Source organism: Pararge aegeria, chromosome 1 (genome assembly GCF_905163445.1).
Source record: "Pararge aegeria chromosome 1, ilParAegt1.1, whole genome shotgun sequence".
In the NCBI taxonomy this organism is placed as follows: domain Eukaryota; kingdom Metazoa; phylum Arthropoda; class Insecta; order Lepidoptera; family Nymphalidae; genus Pararge; species Pararge aegeria.
The window spans coordinates 4,101,420-4,121,782 of record NC_053180.1 but is presented as its reverse complement, the minus strand read 5'-3'; the positions used below and the strand labels follow the sequence as shown (position 1 = coordinate 4,121,782).

General features: G+C 35.5%; 1 protein-coding gene across 2 annotated transcripts in view; it reads right to left on the bottom strand.

The window, feature by feature from the left end:
- LOC120636931 overlaps positions 1–20,363 on the bottom strand; it is a 90,559-nt gene that overhangs the window by 59,429 nt on the left and 10,767 nt on the right. The window contains exon 1 of one of the 2 annotated variants that reach the window (XM_039908514.1): positions 8,141–8,621. The exons of the other annotated variant lie outside the window; for it this stretch is intronic. The gene's annotated coding sequence lies outside the window, so the exon portion shown is untranslated. Of the gene's footprint in view, positions 1–8,140; positions 8,622–20,363 lie in introns of those variants that run through there. 2 annotated transcript variants of the gene reach the window in all.

Below are 20,363 nucleotides of genomic sequence, written 5' to 3'. Positions count from 1 at the left end.
ATTCGGACTTGGCCCCCGGAAGTGAACTAGAAGTGCTACCGATTGGACTATCACCGCTTTATGAAGCGTAATTACATTACGCTGCCAAGCCTGTTTCCCAGTATTGTAACTAGATGGCTCTCCTTCGATTCTATATAAATCGTAGTTAACTCTCACGCTACCCAATAAGTTAACGTAGGTAGATAATCTCACACTCGGCACTCAAGCGTTATATGACGTGATGCAAATTGCCGCTCACATCGTCAGTGTGAATTACATGTGCGAGAACATGTCAAAACTCATCTAGGTGTCGCGGAAGCGTTTGTTTAAGTGAATTGAGGAACTGTACAGTGTACGTACATAGATAGGTACCGACTTTAGCGTACAACATTGTCGGACTAACAAGACATTTAAAAGTATTTTTGCCATGATTTGTCATAAATTGCTTTGCAATAAGCACCAAGCTTATAAGCGGTATGAATGTGAAAGTGTGGATGTTCGTTACTCGATCAAGCAAAAAAGGCTAAACGGATTTGGATGAAATCATGCAGCCTTTGACATGGAAAAATACATAGGCTACCTTTTATCCCGATTCCTTAAGTAGGTCCCGAGGGAAAATTAAAAATTGTTTCCGTGCTAAGCCGCGGGCAGACAGATTTGAAATTTGTTATGCATGTCACCTATGCTATGGATAAGAACAAGTACTTTCTATACCGATCTCTCGAATAGTTCTCGTGGTGGAGTTAAAAATTGTTAACAAGCGAAGCTTTAGACCCAATTCTTAAGTCCACGCAAACGAAGTCTCGGAATAAATTAATAAATATACTACGACAATACACATATCGCCATCTTGCCCCAAAGTAAGCTTGTCTTGTGTTATGGGTGCTAAAATAGGTGATGAATATAATACACATAAATACTTATAATTATGCAGATAAACACCCAAACACTGAAAAACCTTCATGCTCATCACACAAACATTCTTCCAGTTGTGGGAATCGAACCCACGACCTTGGACGCAGAAAGCAGGGTCGCTGCCCACTGCGTCAACCGGCTGTCAATAATAGGTTTTTAGCATCATTACACCGGTCCTCTGCGTTTAACTACATATAAGATAATTACTTCGCCATACAATATGGTTGCTGGACCGAGTAAATAGCTGTACATATCATTACCATGCCCTAAAGGTATTAGGTACGTACCAATGTATTAATATAAACCATCAAGGTTAACCTCTAGGTAGAGCCGACGTACTCAAGATGCTTTCTTGATCTCGTTCAGTTTTCGTGCAAAGCATTTTGGTATCTATTACTTCTTATTTAACGACTAAAATACAAGACGTTAAACTATACAATTAACGTGGTGAACGAATTCTATCTTAATATATATAAATCTCCTGTCACGATGTTTGTCCGCGATGGACTCCTAAACTACTGAACCGATTTTAAATTAAATTGGCACACCGTGAGCAGTCTGGTCCAACTTAAGAGATAGGACAGCTTAAATCTTTAAGTAAAGTCACAATTTTATTTTATTGCAAATTATTTGTCTATAATTAATTGACAGTCACATGTTATGTATATATATATATATATACAACTATGCTCATTTAAGGCTTAGCGATACTGAATACTTTAAAAACAAAATCAAACGCAGACGAAGTCGCGGGCAACAGCTAGTTGTGTATAAATATTTAAAGCAAAACCATTTGAAACCAACAGTGAAATGTTATTACCTAGAGAGCGTGATGTCCCGACATGTCTATGTCAAAATACATGTGTTACAGTAGTTGGTAAAATGGGTAAATGGTATAATTAAATTATTGATAACTTGATAAGTGTCAGATATTTTATTAAATCGATTAGTATTGACGGCCAAGTGGCAGCAACCCTGCTTTCTGAGTCCAAGGCCGTGGGTTCGATTCCCACAGCTGGAATATGTTTGTGTGATGAACATGAATGTTTTTCAGTGTCTGGGTGTTTATCTGTATATTACAAGTATTTATGTATATTATTCATAAAAATATTCAACAGTCTCTAGTAGATACCTATAACACAAGTTACGCTTACTTTGGGGCTAGATGGCGATGTGTGCATTGTCGTAGTATATTTATATTTATTTATTAAATTTTGCATTGATTATCTCGTTGGTCTACTACGGTTCACGAGCAGTGGCGTGCACTTCATACATGCGCAAAAGCACTTCTTACCCTAAAATTGATAAATAACTCGAATGGAAAAAGGATTTTTTCCATTTCATTAAAAAATCCTGGTAAGAAACCCAGTGCACGCCACTATTAACGAGGTTCACGGCGCTACGTTAAGAAGCTGGCGGCGTCGGCTGAACACGTAAAGTCGATCCGGGTTGTTAAGTAACCTTAACTGTGGTAATAGTCGTTAAATCCCACCATTCCGCATTGGAGAAGCGTAGTGGGTATATGCTCAAAAACCGTGTTACCCATTAGAGACGAGGTTTGTGTCCAGCGTTGGAACGTTATATATAAACAATAGGATGATTAGCATTTGAATGAAAAGAAAAAAAAGAATTCTTATTTAATTTGTTTAAATGAATAGTTTAATTAGCGGTGATAGCCCAGTGGGTAGGACTTCGACAACACTTAACTTTTGTAATTTATGTGCGTTTTAAGCAATTAAAATATCACTTGCTTCAACGGTGGAGGAAAACATCGTAAGGCAACCTGCATGCCTGAAAGTTCTCCATAATGTCCTCAAAGGTATGTGAAGTTCACCAATCCGAACTTAAGGGTTTTTTTATTGATGCATATTTGACTTTGATCGGGGTCGTATCCCAGGACTTTGAAAATATCGACACCTGCACCGATCTTTGAGATATTTGCCACAGAGATGGACATACGATACTTTTTATTTAAAAAAGCATTTCGCACCCGCATACTCTGTTTTTGTGGGCGGCGACTCATACAGAACTGTTTATACAATAAATAAATGAAAAATTTAACTATCAATAAATAAATGAAATATAAACATACTACGACAACGCCCATCGCCATCTAGCCCCGAAGTAGCTTGTGTCACGGGTACTAGGATGACTGATGAATATTTTTATGAATGACTAGATGTTAATGTTTAATTTTGCCCAAACTTTGTGTAGACAGTAGATCTGATGAATGTGGTTGGAGATAGAGGACAGAACTCCTCAGCGGACAGCAGCAAATCCCTCATTTAAGGCTTAGCGATACTGAATACTTTAAATTTTTTTAGAACTACAACTAAATTGAATGCCAAATCAAAAAACAAAATCAAACGCAGACGAAGTCGCGACGAAGCTAGTATTTAATAAAATATCTGGCAAATACGAATTTGTAGTTATCAAAAGTTTAATTATTTACCCACTTTATAAATTTACTGTAACACAATAGATGGTAGTAGTAGCACAGAAGACGCTGCTGCCCGGTCTCCGTTATATTACCTTAGTCGCCTCGTACGACACCCGCGAAAAGAGGAGGGTTGACGACAACTGTATTCAGTCACCACACGGTGATAAAGCTGAATAGTTTAACGTTATACAACTAAGGGCTCGTTCACATAGAACATCCGATTTTACAGGATCCATTGTTACTGACCGTCGCGTCGCTACTGATGGTAATCAGTGGCGTTCCTAGGGTTTTGAATTTGAGCAAGCCCAGTTACCTAAAGGACAAATTTAACTCGTCATGATCTCTAAGTCACCATTCTTGTTGTGCTAAATGACAAACCATATAAACAAATCTTTGAAAAACACTACGGTTAGGGTCAGCACGCGAATTATGATAAAAAAGTTTCTAATGTTTGCCAAAATTAAAAAGTAATCATAGTAATCCCAAGTGTTTCTTTGAGTTCTGCTCTCTTTAATTCTTGTGATGCCTGGTAATTTATGTCGTAACTAGCCGCGTTCCAACCATTATTTTCATTAGAAAAAAAATATGCAAAAATTTACCTGTTATTCGCCAATTATTTTTTGATTTCGCCACAGTAACAATTTGCACACAAATTGAGCTCATATTTAACAATATTTACTATAATTTTTAAGAAAACAAACCAGTAAAATGCACTATTCAACTCAAAAAAACAATAATAAACTCCTAACTAAGTAGTTACTAATCAATAATAATGAATCTGTCAAGTGTCAACTAGTTGAAACGCAAACAATAACACGCGTGAAGTTGTATCAATTCGCTCGCTGGTCATCATCACTAACTTCAACTCGCAATCTGGCATTTGATCTCCATACTAAAATATTAAATAATCTAGATTGTCTCTGCTAAATACATTGAAATTTCTATGAGAGAGAGCAGTAAAATTAAAGCCCAATATAAGCAAATGAGTGTGAGCGAGACAAAGCGGGACCTCCGATCGCGTACGAAGACACGCGAAGAGCGCGATAGTGATAGTTCGGCGTGGCGCCGCGCCGTTCGGCTGGTTGCTACCACAGATACTACCTGCCAGAGTAACGTAGTGCTTGCAGTAAAGTAGACAAAGAGTATATACATCATTAAGCAAAAGTTAAAACATTGTATTTATATCCTCATTGCTATCAAGTTTTAATTATTTTGTTAATTTCATTTCGGAATAGTCGAGAAAAATTTAAAAGAGATATTTTTTTGTAACGCAAGCCCGGCTTTTCGGCTTGTATGGTAGTACCGCCACTGGTGATAATATTCACACAGCATTGGATAGAAGCAGATGTTATAAAAATAAGCTTCATTTGCTATACTCCGCGAACAGCAGGAGAATCATTATGGTGTAATTTATAATTTCTTCAATCCACTCTACACCAAACAGATCCTCGGCAATACCCTCTACGCACGTTTTGCTCCGAAATCATCTCCGAGCATCTTCAGGAGATGTTGACTTTACAATGAATAATTGTTAACTGATTTACAGGACCGTTATTACTGATCCGTCGCTACTGGAGGATATTCGCTCAGCATTTACAGGACCGTGTTTTACAGAACCGACGGTACTGGACTTTCGTTCTTCAGTGTATCGTCTACTTTCTACGAGAATGGACGTTGTAAATGTTGCGGCTGTGTGCAGTACACCGTACCTGGCGCGCCCCCGTGCCACTGCCAAGCCTCGCGCGGTTTGATCCAATGAAACGGATTAGTATTTCTGTTGTTACTGGATCCGGAATACTGTCATGTGTGTGAACTGGCTCATACAACTAGATACGCTCACATATAAGTTTAAACGGACCTGTAAAACGGATTGCTGATTAATTTGTCGGATAGGGATTTTTTACTGGATCTGGAATACTGTATTCTGTGTGAACTCGCTCATACAACTACATACGCTAGTAACATTTACGTTTAAACGGACCTGTAAAACGGACGTTCTATGACATAAATAGAACGTCCGTTCACATAGAATCTATGTGAACGCGCCCTAAGATAAGCGTATCTCTAACGCTTTGCTATCCTACTCTACATTGACCGTATGAAGCGATGTTTACAAACGTCTGTGTCAAGGCTGGGTCAACTGGTAGTGGGTTAGTCCCTAATAAGTAAATAGACGGCGCTCTTTACGGGGAGCGTTTTCGTATCAGCTAGGGGTTTTTTATTCGCATCCCTTTTAAACCCCCGACCCGGGGTGTTATAAGTTTGACGAGCCTGTGTGTGTAACAAAATGGCGAATAACAGTTTTTTTAATTCCCTTAAAAAAACATAGCTAAGTTTGTTGTGGGCTCTACTCAGTTGTCTAAGAAGAGCCACAGCAAGCTTAGCTAGGTTCCTCCGTAGTTTTAAGTTAAAGAATGCAGTTATCACCGTCATCTAACATTAACTTTTTAAATATTAAATTTATTATTGTTATCAAATTGCCTTGACTAGCACAATAATGTACATTATATTAAAAGTCGCCATTTTTTTTTTATAATTACATTTATTCCCTACTAATGCGGATCCAAAAGCGTATAACATGGTTGTTGAATAATTTTTGCATTATTTTTCCGATCAACAGCGCACGCATTTTTTCTTAAATACTTCAGTGTAAAAAAAACTTACGGTAGGTACTCGAGCAAAAAGTAAACAAAACTTAAATAGGCACTTACGATACAGGCTTACCTACTGTGGATACGTTTTTTTATCCCCGAATTGTTCAATAGAAAACGACTATATAACGTTTTGTGCTTTGATTTCACCTATAAGAGACGAGGCCTATAATGCCCAACACTGGACATAAATACGCGGAGGATGACGTTCATAGTAACAACTGAACATTTTTATAATTTTCTCTTCATTAATTACTTTTCCATCGTCCACTATATAAATAGAGTAGAAAAGTAAATAGTAGACTTGAGGAATTACATAAAAATTAAGGATGATGTTCTTGAGGAATTACATAAAAATTAAGGTAGGCAGTGCTCTCGTGCATGTATGAAGTGCCCGCAAATAAGCAGCGTAGTGGGTCAGTGCTTCGATTTAATTTACCTATAAGAGAGGAGGTATACCCAGCACTGGGACATAAATACGTGGAGGATGCTGTATATAGTAACAACTGAACGTTTTTATATAATTTTTTTCATTGCTCGCTTTTCCATCGATTACTGATGATAGCAGACTTGCGGAATTACATAGAAATTAAGGTAGTCAGTGCTTTCGTGCATGTATGAAGTGCCCGCAAGTCGCAACTGAGCAGCAAGAAAGGAGGCCTATAATGCCCAGCACTGGGACATAAATACGCAGAGAATTATGTATAGCTATTAGCAGTGGCGTGCATGGTATGTAGTATAAAATGAAGAAAATCTCCAGTACAATCTATAAAAAACTTAAGGATAGTAATTTAAGAGTATTGTAAGAGTAAAAAAAAATCCTACCTTCAAGTATTTATAACTCATACCGGAGATTTTATTCAATTTTATATCATCTGCATACCCTGTGCATACCCTCTATGCACGCCACTGGCTATTAGCTAGGTCTATTAACTTTACATTTTAAACTAGCTGCTCGTTCGGTGGTGAATTGCCGCCCACTACACATTGTAGTTGGAATAATTGATTAGTAAAACGTATTGTCATCGTTGATTTATTCAATTTATTCATGAATGCCATGAAGTATTCAAGAGGTGCCTAAAAGCTGTCTTTTTATTACTTTAAGTCGGCAGACTTTTGTACTTGCACGGGCCATTGATTTGGGAGGCTGCCTGTTAAACCCCCCTCCCCCCTATTTTATAGCAATTATTGATGGACTAATAATAAGCAGATAGCTTATCTGATGGTTAGTCGAGTACCCCAAGGAGTCCCGTTAACAGAGCATGTACAGGGCATGCAAGGAACGTCGTACGAGTCCCATCAATAATAATACATCCGTACTTCCCTCCTGATCCCTACTAATAAACGTAACAAACAAACTTACATTATAAATGTGAATGTAAGTTTGTTTGTTACGGTTTCACGCAAAAACCACTAAGCCGATCATCACGAATCTTTGTACATATATTCCTGAAGGTATTAGAAGTAATATAGGATGCTTTTTATCCCGAAATTAAGCTCAGTTCTTTTGGGAGAGTGGACGAAAGTGTTTGACGATTTTACACCATAACGCCGTCAAATAATAACCGATTTAAATAATTACTTTTGTACTTTAGAGGTTATAATGTCTGTTCAATTTTTAATTGTTTTTTTTAAACTACACCAAATCTGTTTTATATAAGAATACACAACTTAAAAATTACAGTAGAATTACACCTAAATTGAATGCCACATGTCTTTCGAGAAACAAAAACAAAGACGAAGTCGCGGGCAACAGCTTGTAATATTATTAGTCATGTTCAACAGATAAACATTAGTAGCAAACCAAATCGGATCCTTTTTTTCATCAAATTGAAGACTGCATTTCTAATACATTATTGATCGAAGCTATAGGAGACAAACTAATCATAAGTTCATCCGTTAAATGATGAATTACTGACAGATCTTGATTGATTGGACATTGTAACTTTAAGTTGCATTGCTTTGCTTTAGAAATATTTTAATTGTTTATTGACCATACTAACGAATTATTGTCTTTAAATTACCTCATTTTTTTATATGAAGAAAAATTATATGGATAGTTAATTCAGATTCCTTAAATAAACACTAAACAATAAGGCTTTATCGTTTTATTTCGTACAATAAAACAAGAATTTCACAATGTAGGTATACTCACACAAGAACGTACACATTGTATCGCGGTGTCATCCAATTGTAGAGTCAGAAAACTGGTGTAGTTGCCAACAAAAGAATCTAGCCAAAATTCTCCGAGCACAATGTATTTCGATCCTTTAAATAGTACACTATATTTTACTAACATTCACAGTAATTTATGTCCAGAACACCTTGGAATTGAAAACGCACAGAACGCTCCTTATTTCTTTGTTCATTTCAGTTGTAAATCGATCATTCACCACTCCATACACTAAACATTTCCCGAACGCAATAAAATTAAAAAAAATCTCTAAAATATTATTTTAAATTCAAATTTCGAAATCAGAATATCACAGCGCGGAGTAAATACAATTTAGCACTGCTGTTATCAAAGTAATGAAATCGCGAATTTAGTTTCCTAACAAGTACGTTTGTTATCGTTAAACGGCAGCCGTCAACTACTGTATCCGTTTATGTACACACGTGTGATAAAACATAAGACGCGCAGTTAAAACTATAAAGAAATATTTTTATTGCCATCTAAAGTTTCCGTATCTATTTAATAATTGTCACTATTAAGGACCCTTTTTTTAATTGTATAATTTGTTGATCGACTTGTCGACACTTGAAGAACCTCATTTATAATGTTTTTATAGTTATTTTAATAACTATAAAAAAATTCTTCGCACACGTCACTTTTTAATTTTGGTTGTGTTCAATAAATTAAGTGTTTTACGATCAAAACAAACAAGGCATTAATAAGGATTCGTTTATTACTGTTCGTTAAACTTTATAACTAGCTAGAATGTGAGAAACAAAAAGGGCTTAAGTACTTTTTTGTTATACAAAGTTGTGTACGCGTTACTTTTCGATTAAAATAAACAACAATAACCAAACACAGGTTTTGACTGAACGAGTTTGAGCTCCGGACTGTCGCCATATGCCTAGTAGAGACGCGCTTATCCAATAGTTGATATCAAAACGGGCAAAGCGCGAGTCTAATTAGTTCATCGGTGGTTCCGTACCTTGGAAGCAAACGTATTACAAACGTACGTTCATAGTTATTTAAATGAATGAACAAATGTATGAATTCATGAATGAATGAATACGCTTTAATTGTACACCACCGGGAATAAAATTACAAAAATATAAAAACAATAGAGCAAAATAGTGTACAATTTGGTGACCGCTAATTGATTAATGTATAATAAATAATGTTTCATTAATTATAGGAATAGCCAAATTAAGTTTTTCTTGTAAAGTTGCTGATTTCATAAAGAAAACAGTGCCAGGTGAGACAAACATTTTTTTTTCCAACATCACATTTCAACATCTTCGAACTCTATTTACCTACATCTGTTTTTTTCCATAATTCAATATTTGTGTACATATTCTAGTGGACATCATTAGTAACTGATTAGTAGTGAGATATAAATTCTCACAACTCATCAGTACTAATTACATCGGTATAAATAGTCAATACGTTTGAGTAAATACATAATCCGTAAAACTACTAGGCGCTAAAATAGATGTTCTGCACACACGACGCGTCGCACCATAAGTTGAATTAATCCCCTAACTAAAAGATTGTTATAAGTGATTTGGTAAATGTAGCAAGGAAGTCAAAATAACTTTATTTAACGCCTACTGTCAGTGCTTCTACACGTGCCAGCACTGGACAATTTCAAAAAGTCATTTTCTGCCATAAGAGTGCAATACTACGATGCTTTCCGAATACTCATGGGCCTACCGCGGTATGCAGCGCTTCGACAATGTTCGCCGAATCGGGAGTGCCTGACTTTTATTGTATTGTTAGAGCTCGTGTAGCATCCTTTTGGGAAAGGATTAGGAACTCTAATGGAATACTTAGGGTCGTCTGTGAGGCTATGCCGAGTCCTATTTCAGACTATTGGCTGTCTGTTCATCGAGACTGGAACAGAAAATAAAATAAGAACCTATGATATCTGAAATAAGATTATTAACTATTTCCGTTATATGTCAGTTTTAATGTATCCATTTAATTACAGATTTCTTTGTATATAAAAGCTAAAGATATATGGGTTTATATGCCTCTAATAAAAAACTTTATTATTATTATTATTATTATAAGAAAGATCGCTTTATCTGCGACATCAAAACGCTCAAATGGATGGACCGATTTTAACGTAGTTAATTGTATTACAGAAATATCACCAAACACAAATTATTCAAGTGACTCTACAAAACTTTGTTGTCATCGAGTATTTAAAATTTTTAATATTATTTTGTTTCAATATAATCTAGCCCTTGGCTGAAATTTAAGGTGGTAAGTTATGATGCAGTCCAAGGTGGTAGTTACTATATCGCCATGACTTTTTTATTAAAAGTATACGCTACCGGCTAATAATAAATTGTATAGCGGCCCGTCTTTGTCGATGGAGTGGCAACAAACCTCGGCCGAACTAACCAAAAAAAATAACTGAAATTATACAACGTGTAAATGAAAACCGAAAGAATACTTCACAGGCCTAAGAGGTACATTATGTATTGTCTCTAAGACTTATCTGTGAATATGAAAATTGTGTTTGAGTAAACCACTGTCAAATGCAAAATTAAAATCACGTGAATCCCTGTCATTTCATTTGGTACGCGTCGCGTAGCGTAGGTACTATGTGCGTGTCGGTATTTTATCTTCAATAGAGCGTAACATTTGGAATGTTTTGAATTCGTTTGTATGGAAAAATAAATATATTTTTTTTTGATTTAATATTTTTACACAATGATCCTTTATGAAATACCAGCTGTTGCCCGCGACTTCGTCTGCGTTTGATTTTTTTTTGATGTGGCATTTAATTTAGATGTAGTTTTAAAAAAAATTTAAAGTATTCAGTACGCTAAGCCTTAAATGAGGGGTTTGCTGCAGTCGTCTGAGGAGTTCTGTCCTCTATCTCCAACCACATTCAGATCTACACAAAGTTTGGGCAAAATTAAACACATATGACCTCTATAGTACAAAAATAACTATTTAAATCGGTTATAATTTATAGCTTAGCTTAGGTTATAGTTTTTTTTTCAGCTAGTATTTATATAGATATTTATGTTATATATTTTATTTGTATTTATATGTAATATATTTATATATATATTATAGTTATATTTATATGTAATATATTTATATATATATTATAGTTATATTTATATATATATATATATTTTATTTATATTTATATATTTGTATAATTTTTAAATCTTATTTATTGCACCACCTACCTCTTTTCTATGTTTTTTCCTTTTACGCCATTGGTTGCCTGGAAGAAATCGCTATGTAGCGATAAGGCCACCAAATTGTACTCTCTTGATTTGTATTTATATCTTTGTAACTACTTTTTGTTTCTTTGGTGTACAATAAAAGTGTATTCATTCATTCATTCATTCATTCATAATTTGTCGGAGTTATGGTGTAAAATCGTCAAACACTCTCATCCACTCTCCCAAAGGAACCGAGCTTAATGTCGGGATAAAAAGTATCCTATATTACTTCTAACACTTCCAAGAATATGTGTACAAAGTTTCATGAGGATCGGTTAAGTAGTTCTTGCGTGAAAGCGTAACAAACAAACTTACATTGACATTTATAATATTAGTAGGGATACTTATGCATCCTTCAATATTATTTAGTAATTCTGTTACCATTAGTATATATACCTAAATAGCTTATGCCGAAGAACGAACCCTGGGCCTTCTACTACTACAGCCCTCGCCACTACGCCATCCAGGTAGGTCGTTAAAACTTCCTGATCACCATTTTGATACGGATCCCTAAAAAAACTGCCATTAAGCATGTATTTATACAGTTTGAATGGCAGCTCCTTTGTTCTTTTATATTTAGTACGATGACTTCTGTATACGAGCAGCTGATCGGAAATATTAAGTCGTCGATTATGAAACAAGAATTTTCGACTGTTAACCGACCGGTCCGGTTTATTTAAACGAATCTAACTGATAAGTAGGTATTACCGTATTACCGAAGCAAAAACTATTTGATATTAGACTGCAGTGACTTGTAGTACGGCTTCGGGAATGAAGAGATTACTAATAAGTCATGTAAAAAAGCGGTGATAGCCTAGTGGTTCAGAATTTGACTTCTTCAATAAAAGTTATCGAATTAAATTACCAGCATGCATATTTTTTTAAAAGTAATAATTAATGGACCAAGTAGACGGCCCACCTGATGGCAAGTGGATAACTAGCGTCTATACACAGAGCAATACTATCTATGCACGTTTCGCTCCGATACCGGAGCATCCTCAGGAGATATTTACTTCACAATCAACAATTTTAAGTTCTTATTGACTTAACGGCGCAGTGTCTACATTGCCGTATATCTGTTTGGTGTGGAGTATAAATTTTACCTGTTGCACGTTTCGAATCAGTTTTATTTGACAAACTTTTGGTCAGGCTTTATTATCATATTAATTACTATTTAAATAGAAAATTGTAATAATTATAAACATTAATTAATTGATTGTCAAAAAAAATCATTTATTTAAATTAATTTATTTCAAGTAATATAAGCAGTTTTGAAACTTCAAGTATGCAGTGACTCTACCTACAGTTCGGAAGGCATATTCTACCGAGAAGAAGCCGGCAAGAAACTCAGCAACTCAGCATGTATCTTCTGAGTATTTCTTTTAATTTAATCTGTGATTTTGATTTGGGGATTTTTTTTTTTTTACTTGTAATTAATTTAAATGACACTTCGCATATTGTTATTCAATTTTGAAAATTGTTAAAATGATTAACGCCAATTTTTTGCACGCCGATCTAGTCAGAATAGTAATAATATGTGACGCGATGTGATAGTAATAAAAATAAAAAAATCTTTGATTGATTGATAACAATTATAAAAAGATATTATTAATTTTACAGTAAAGATTCTCATGCTTTTCGCGGAGTTTAACTTATTAAGCTTCTTTTTCATTGTATATCATGGCATAGCGACGAAGTGAAGTATTCCGACGATATGCCACTTTTATTTGAAAGTCAATACAATAGGAAACAGGAAACTTTAAATTAAACATTATTTACTACTCATAACTTTACGAATATGAGTTTTCCAATTGCGTCATTTGCATGAGAATTAGCCCAACCAGTGGCGTGCACTACATACCTACATGCGGAAAAGGATTGCCTACCCATTTTTTTAGATATAGCTCATACACTTGAGGAATTTTTCCTATTTTATCCCGTCTTCTTGCTTTATGCATAAGCATAATCCGGTCAAAATCTATATGCACGCCACTGAGCCCAAGCAACCTGGGGTTGGGCTCACATGCATTCTTTATTACCTAAACTTATATTATACTAGCTGTTGCCCGCTTTCTTCCTCTGCGTTTATTACGGCTCTTTACAAATCACGTGGAAACGGTTTTGTTTCCCTGGGATAAAAAGGTGCCTGTGCTACCTCCGTCCTATAAACTAACTCTATGCCAAAAATTAAGTTGTTTGGTTGCTGAGTTAAGTCGTAAAGTAAGGACAAACAAACAAACCACTTTCGTATTTATAATATTAGGATGGAAATATGGACTAGAAGTCTCGCGCAACTGCGTTGGTATATGAGTCAACATAAAAAGATAAGTCACATGCTGTCGCGGAATTTTTTGGAACGAGGTAAAGTTTCGTAAGACATAGGCTTAGAATAATTTTAACCGTTTATGCATTTAACACATCGGAAGATCTATTTATTTATTTGTTATTTTTATGTAATTAATTTACACAATTTTATAATGGTCGTTAGAGGCACATCAACCTTTGTCAGAGCAGCAAGGTGGGTCTATGCACTAAAATCACAAATCGGTTTCCCTTGGTTTTCCTAATCCTAAGGTTGCCTGGAAGAGATCGCTACTAAGCCATAAGGCCGCCCTTTGTATCCTACTTTATAAGTTTATTTTCGTTGTGTCCATTGTTTTTTTTTTCTATTGGTGGTGTACAAATAAATAAATAAAATAAAACCAGGTCTCTTATGCATTGCACACATCGGAAGATCTATTTATTTATTGACACTAATTTATGATAATGGTCTTTAGAGGCCCATCAACCCTTGTTGGAGCAGCAAGGTGGGTCTATGCTCTAAAACCCGCTCTCTTATGCGTTGCACACATTGAAGGATCTATTTATTTATTTGTTATTTTTATGTAATTTATTAACACTAATTTATGATAACGATCTTTGGAGACCAATCAACCCTTGTTGGAGCAGCAAGGTGGGTCTATATTCTAGAAACCTGTCTCTTATAAGTTAAGAAGGATGTGCTAAGCAATAGAACATTAATGGAATGGAATAATTCCGATGTCATTGCTCAGTAACGCGACAACTAACTACCTTACAGAGAACGTAGATTGTGATCTACTTAAAATCAACAACAAGTTATGGCCTCGAAGACAATGCAATACTTTGGAAATCCATAAACCGCATAAAATTCAGCCCAGCCCAAGAAAAATTAACAGACATATTCAAGCTCACAACGTCATTATCCAAGGGAATTATTGAATACCCTTTCTTTTATCTTAACATAGTATAAAATTTAATTCGCTGATGTTTTTTGTATTCACAGATCTTTTAAACTACGCAATTGATTTTGATGCAATTTTAAGCAATAGTTAAGAGTTATTAAAGAGGTATCTTTATTTGCAGTATACATGCATTTTTCACTAGAGAAAAGCCAAGACACAACAAACATCTTATATTTTAATAAAAAAAATATATATTTTTTTTTATAATTTCTATTAGTGCTTTTATATCTAACACTTGAAGGAATTATCAATTTTATAAATTTAAAATGCATAAAATAAAGACTTCCCGAACCGACAGGATTTGAACTTGCGACTCTCTGACAATCGCGGCCTGAGGGCTTTATCCACAAGTCGTTAAGAGTGATTAATTCTGCCCCACTCTTACTGTTCATTTGATGGCCGATTGGCGCAGCAGGCAGCGACCCTGCTTTCTGAGGCCGTGGGTACGATTCCCACAACTGGAATATGTTTGTGTGATGAGCATGAATGTTTTTCAGTGTCTAGGTGTCTAGATGTAATATGTATATTATAAGTATCTAAGTATATTATTCATAAAAATATTCATCAGTAATCTAAGAACCCATATCACAAGCTAGCCGGTGATGTGTCAATTGTCGTAGTATTTATTTATTTATTATTTCATCTATATATTCCACCCGTGCAAAGCCGGAAAGTGTCCCTAGTACTTAATAAAGGCATGAAATACACTAAATGCGAAGCAAATTAGCAAAGTGATATCTTATCTATGCCGGTTTAATTAACAAAATAACGCAATAAATCATTTCCGCACTTATCACGGTTGTTAAAAAAATTTTTTTTTCTTTTATCGAACAATAATGAATGCAGCACACACGTATACCTACTCATATAGTATTTTTTCCCACTTTATTTATTTATTTAGCAAAAACACATCCCGTGAAGACGTTACAGTTGCCCAATTCGTCTCCCGGGGCTACAAAAAGAATTCAACAAGTACCAACAATTATTAAAAAAAAAAGTGACGATAATTTTTTTCAACGCCGATAAAGAAGTTTCACGAAATAAAACATAACTATATAAAATTAAGAACTAAAAAAACAATGATAATAAATAATATAATAATATTTGTCTTACATGTCTTTAAAAGTCAACAAATGTTAGAGTTCGAACGCCCTGCGCGTTGTGTGTCGGGTGGCGGGCAGGCGTAAATCTTGCGACCACTGCTGCCAAACGTCACTTGTATATTTATTGTATCGTCATCATCATCATCACAGCAACCCATTACCGGACCACTACAGATCACGGGTCTCCTCCCACAATGAGAAAGAAGGGTAGTAGTACAGGGCCAGCGTAGTCCTCTACGCTGGCCCTGAGCGGTTAATTAGATAAAAGAATTGTTACTGCGTTGGACAAGCTCCAAAAAGTTTAGAACATTTTTTTAAATATTGTATGCTAGTCTATATTTAGTTAATAATAAATACCTGATAAAATATATGACATTTTCCTCGTTTCGTTTTTTATTCGTCAGATTCCGACAATTTTATTATAGCGATTTCGAGATTCTGGCCTCGGTGTCAAGTAACACTGATGTAAATTTATACTTATAATAATACTGTAACTGGACGATTTTTGTACGTCTATGTACACTTCAATACTAATATTATAAATGCGAATGTTTGGATGGATGTTTGTTAACTAATCATGTCATAACGGTTAAATGGATATAGATTAAATTTAGCATAGAGATTTAGGTTTTTTTTTTTTTTGCTAAAAAGAAAGTTAGTCCTTGTCTGCAATCTCACCTGCAGGGCTATCACGGGCCGGAGATAAAAATTATATCCCACGATTATACACAACGACATGACACAGGACAAGGGAAATAATTAACGTGCCCACCTGCTAAATCACTGGAACATGTAATAGGAGAAGTCTACCCCCTTTTATTAATACACATATATTTTTTGGATATTATTTCCAATAGTGCGCCAGTGATCTGAGAGTTGATAAAGCTTTGGGAGAAGATGAATTTATATCCTTTCCCCGAGGATATAATTGTCTCCCTGCCCATACTAGCCGTGCTGCAGGACTAGCACAGGCAGGAGACAAAGAATATAACCCCCGATTATGTCCCCTGACAGGAGATATAATTAACGTGTCCACCTACTAAAGCACGGGAACATGGAATAGAAGAAGTTTACCCCCGTTATTATAACACATATATTATTTTGATTCTATTTCGACTTGATCGCCAATGCTCTGAGAGTTGATAAAGCTGTGAGTGAAGATAAATTTTCATCATTTCCCCGGGGAGATAATTGTTTCTGGCCCATGCTAGGCGTGCTGGTGGTTAGTTATGATGCTGTCTAAGATGATAGCGGGCTATCCTATTAGGATGGGTGTCTGGGTGATTATGTGTATAATTTAAGAATTTATGCATTCATAAAAAAAAACAACAATCATCTTAGTACACATAACAAAAGCTAGGCTGACTTTGGGGCTAGTTATTTATTTTGAAGAACTACAATTTACAGGGTATCGAAAGACAATTCTGTTACCCAGTATGTATTGTCACTGGCTAGTTTACTTTCAAGTGATCTAATAAGTGAACGTACGAGAACGACAATTAAGCTTAATTTAATATAGGAAGATACTCCGCGAAAGGCAAATTAAGCTTAATTTTCATTATATATCGTGGAATTTCGCCAAGTTACTCTTGCTTCTATCCAATAGTACGAGTTGTGTAAGTGTGTACGTCTGGTGAAAAAAAAAAGTTATCTTAGGTCAAACTGTTCAAAATTATGCATAATCTGTTATTAGTAGTCGGAGTAGGAATTCAAAGTGACTGGAATATATTCAGTGCTATAAGTTCAGATGGATTAAACGCTGTAAGATATGAATATGGGGTTTCATTTACGAGTATGTTGAATATCTCACGCTAGGCACCCAGACAAAACAATGTCGATTCCTAATCGGTCATCTCTTATGGATTCCAGATAAGTAGCTCACAAAATCGTGGTAAAACATAAGTGGTAATCCAATGTAATATAAATTTGCAAATCGTAAAAGTTTGCAGCCGTTGTTTACGACTTTACTCGTATGAAATGTGAATAAAGTCGTTGACAATGGTGATTTTTTTAGAATGGCCAGTACACGTTGCAGCTTAAATGCCAAAAAATACGGTTATTGACTACAATTAAAATTTATAGCCAAAGCAAAAGACGAAAACAGCGACAGAACTCAGGGCTGAATCTGGGAGAGAGAAGAGAGAGGAAATCTGAGAGTCGCATGTTCGAATTCCGTCAGTTCGAAATGTTTATGTGCATTATAAAAAAATTATAAATTTGATATTGCCTCCAATTGATAAAGATTTAAAAAAAAAACTATTCTAATATTGTAAACTTTTGGCATTCATGTGATCAAAGGGTCAATTAATCAGCTGTATGCAGTATGCCTAATGCGGATTGGAAATGCAACGCTTATTTAAAAGTGACGCCGTCATGCCACGGAAAGATACAAACGCCCCAAATACTAAAAAGAGTAAAAAAAACGTTACAAAAACCAAAAGAACTAATATTATATAATACTTCTCCCCCGGCTTCGCATGCGTGCAATACTAATGTTATGTGGGACAACGGAGTGATTGATAATAATACATTTCATCTTTGTCGTTAATCGACCTATGTTTGTTGCGACATCACATTACATTACAAATGTTTAAAACGCTATTCTTTTTTCTACAATTATATTCTATTTTATAAATTAAAAATGCATATAAAAATTCGAACCTGCGACACCAGGTAAAAACACTATGAAAATTATAAAATTCTACAAAACTATATATAAACTATCCTCTTCAATCACTCTATCTATTTCTTAAAACTACATTACCATCCGTTGCGTAGATTAAAAGATGGGGGGAAAATTTTTGTTTTGTACAATGTAGGTATTTCCAAAAATGCCAGATGATACTGGCCCGTCCAATAAATCTACTCTGTATACCCTCTATCTTATCTGGGATTTCACTGATACATGTATCTGATAAACAACGGAAATATTTACTAAATTGTTGCCAAATTGCCGTTCTTCCAATGTGAACAATCAATCTAATCCAAATCTACAGATGGAAGATTGAATTTAGTATTACCATCTTCATCTACAGAAAGGTTGTCACTACATTAGACATTAGATGTTTTTATATCTACAACATGCTATCTTATCTGCTAAAATACAATCTAGATGTTTCAATTTGAAGTTAACTTAATAGAAACCCTTTGCAAAAACCAATTGCACAATCAACAACAGTCTAAAATAAAACACTAGCGTCCAATTACCAATACTATTACTATAACAACAGATATAACATTACGTGTAAACAAAATTGACTTGTACCCACTAACGTATTAAGAATGTTCGACGGCCAAGCACCTTACCCTACCCAAGGAACCTTAAGACTTGCCACGACTTTATCTAGATTTCATTACTTTTTAGAGATAAACAAGCAGCTCCATCGAGACTTGGCTAGTTTTTTACAGAATGTTTTTGGCTAGATTTTATATCTACACAAATGCATTTTGGGTCTTACAGTGTCACCAGAATTGACAAATTATGATAAGACTACAGGGCTTAGTATATAATGCATCGAAATCATATTAAGTCACTATTTTTATCGCCTATAAAAAGAGCAACACTTTACTGGGCACCAACACGTTCTGCAACGAGCTGACCGTGCACCGTCGAAAGTCAATTTTGTAAACAAATATGACAGTCGTAAAGGATAAGTCTCTTATGGATTATGATTTTATTTAAAAGTATCTTTAAACACATCACAATTTTATTACTGTTGACTTTATCTAATCCTATCAACCTTTCCCTAAGCCCGACGTCGACGATCGACGATCCGACGATTACGACGATTTATTTATTTTTAATATGTTTTCTTTTTATATCTATGGTACGGTGGTATGGTTTTATACCATAGGTATGAGAAGCAGATTGGCCCACTGATGGTAGGTGGGAAAGCATTATCCTATATACAACAAGTAAAACAAGTAGTACAAGGTAAACGTACCACAAATTGCCCTGTGTCCATCAATCTGAGGCGTATGTGTAAGGCTCATGTGCCTCAACTACACTGGACAGTGACGGCCTTGCCTTGCGAAATACATGAATGCTGCTTGGCGGCAAAAACAGCATGGCAGCAGTGCTTGCGTGAACGAGCTCGGGCACAAAAAGCTATGCTTCATAATAGCTTGATGATTTACGCCGCTTATTTCTGCGCCAGGCAGAGCTAGTCAGGGGAAGGTACTTACGAAACAGTGGCGTGCACTGAGTTATTTACCAAATGGTAAAAATCGTCCTCCTATACGAGTTATATATGAATTTTAGGGTAGGCAGTGCTTTTGTGCATGTATGAAGTGCACGCCACTGTACCTAAGTAACTTAACAATTCCCCGGACTAGCTCTGCCACAAAAAGCTCTACTAACACTAAATACGCCTTATGCATAGGCCCTTACACGTGATTTTGATTAAATGTTATAAATAAGCTAAGCAAGTACCATTTCTCTATTCCAAGCGGTTGCATAACCTGGCCATAAGACGTGGCGTCACGACTTTCTACCGATATGGCCAAATGCTGGCAGCGCTGCCCCAATCTCTTGGCATCTGAGATCAAATCAATTTGACGCACAAATATGGCAAGTATTTGGTGAGGGTTG